This window comes from Penaeus monodon, chromosome 17 (assembly GCF_015228065.2).
Source record: "Penaeus monodon isolate SGIC_2016 chromosome 17, NSTDA_Pmon_1, whole genome shotgun sequence".
In the NCBI taxonomy this organism is placed as follows: Eukaryota; Metazoa; Arthropoda; class Malacostraca; order Decapoda; family Penaeidae; genus Penaeus; species Penaeus monodon.
Genome location: NC_051402.1, coordinates 33,390,164 through 33,392,663, shown reverse-complemented (window position 1 = coordinate 33,392,663; position 2,500 = coordinate 33,390,164).

The following is a 2,500-nucleotide window of genomic DNA, read 5'->3' as shown; positions in this document are numbered from 1 at the left end:
ACACATACTCAGACGCATTCGCACACAAGCACACACATACACAACTGCAAACACAGAGGAACGACCACAAGCACACGAACGCGCACACACACACGCTCCCCCACCCCTCATGATTCGAATGGGGCACACTGAATCCCACGGTCGGTTCAACCCACTTTTCCCTCCCCCCCCTTTTTACCCCACCACTCTCCCCCCTCCCCAGCCTCCCCTCCTCTTCCCCTCTCATCCCCTCCTCTTACCCTCTTATCCCCCACCCCTCTTCTCTCGCCTCCCTCTCTTCCCAACGTTTATCCTCCTCTTCTGTCCACCACATTTCCTTTTGTCGTCCTTGTCTGTGTCTCTCTTTTATCCCCTGATACACTTGTCAGGAGTTCGCCTTTATCCATGCATTTCCCATTGCTTACCGCAAACACTTGTTACTCGGGAGTGGCTTGTTCGGTCCTTAAGGGCGGTGGGTGGTACGCCCCTCCCCTCGCCGTGTGTGGTTGTCGCGCCCTCCTCTCACGCTTCTGGAGCTTGTGGTTAAGCTGCTGGTTGGCTTGAAAAATTGGTTGGTGGTTGTGGTGGCTGATGGTTGAAGTGGTTACCGGTTGAGGTGGTTACTGGTTGAGGTGGTTGCTGGTTCTGGTGGTCACTGGTTCTGGTGGTTATTGGTTGAGGTGGTTACTGTGGCTATCTAGTTTCCGGTCGTCTCCTGGACTGGTTAGATGATCTGGGCGGATGGGCAGTGGGAGGGGGGGGGGGTTAGGGGGTGGGGGGATGCGGTTATCTCGTGGGGATGATGATGATGATGATGAAGGCGTTTTGGGATGTTGAGGTTACCCGTAACACAAGTGCATCCTCATCAGCAGGTATGACCATTATATTTTTTGCTGCTGCCGCTAGTATAGTCTGCTGTTGCTACTGCTATATTTTTTTGCTACGATTACAGTTTCTCCTGCTATTGTTACTACTATAGTCTCTGCTGCTACTACTACTACTACGCCAGCCCTCCGTTTATAGCCATGCCCGCGTCGCCATGCATGTAATTGAATTAATGTCTAGCTGCTACTACATCCTAAGTGGGTGGGGAGTTTTCATCCTACTAATACTACAGTGCCATTGTTAGTGTATTATTTTTACTACCAATGCTAATTATGATACAAATACTATGAAAAATATCACAGATGCACCCACGAGGGGGTATACCAACACACTGGTATGGATATCCTTTGTCTCTATATGTTGCCCATTATGTCTGTGGCTATTTTAAAGATACTGTTTAAATTAAATACCATATCAGGAAATTTTAGGGGTTAATGATTTTGATAATTGTGTAGACAAATGAATAGGCATACGGATAGGGCAGAATTTCTTCATCAATATATTTTCTGTGCTCTCTCTCTCTCTCTCTCTCTCTCTCTCTCTCTCTCTCTCTCTCTCTCTCTCTCTCTCTCTCTCTCTCTCTCTCTCTCTCCATCTATCTATTTACCTATATATATCTCCCCCTCTATCAGTCTCTGTCTATCTATCTCTCCATCTATCTATCTCTCTTTCATTCTCACATTTTAGATTTCGGAAAGACACTACAATGTTAAACACTTGTATTTTCCAGAAAAAGAGACGAAATCACAGACCACAATATTCAGATCTTGACACCAACAGTGACAACTACAAATAACACAAATAATATATCCCTTAAAGCCATAAACAACAGACCGGCAAAAAACAAGCCAACGCACAAACAAAAAAACAATTAATGTTTATATATGATAATGCACACACTGTTTATGTTAACAGTAAAGCAGATATTCAAGAGTATGTGTGGAGATGCTACCTGAAGGCGCGTGCTAATAATATCTCGGTCTCTATAAGGTATTCACATATCACCCGATGACAAACAAGCTATTGAACATGTGCTTGTTGGTCTCCCACTACACAATTATCTTGTTACTAAGCTACTATGTATGCACCTCTAACATTCAGTTATTTCTTATCTTAATTATATCCTAAGGTAAAGGGGACTTGAGTGGTATTAATATTTTTTCTCGACTGGATTTGTGAGAGAGGGAAAAAGAGGGAAGGGGGGGAGGGAGAGACAAGTGGGGGGGTATTTAATAAATCATTTTCTTCAGTCTTGAAATCGGCTTCTTTTTAGTCTTTTTTTTCTTTTTTTTATGTTGTAATTAAGCTTTTGTAAAGGAATCGGCTAAGCTACCCTCCTTTACTTGAGAACACCCAAGACGTTTCGTACCTACTCAGTGTTTCTCTCTCTCTCTCTCTCTCTCTCTCTCTCTCTCTCTCTCTCTCTCTCTCTCTCTCTCTCTCTCTCTCTCTCTCTCTCTCTCTCTTTTACTCTGAACGCTAGGACTCTAGTGGGTCCTTCCTTCCCCCCTTTCTCCTTCCACTAACCCTCTCCTTCCTCCTCTCCCTATGTCCTCCCCCCCTCCTCCAACTACTTTTCCTCCCCATCTCCTTCCCCTTTTTTTTTCCTCCCCTACACCTCTACTTCTCTCTCCTC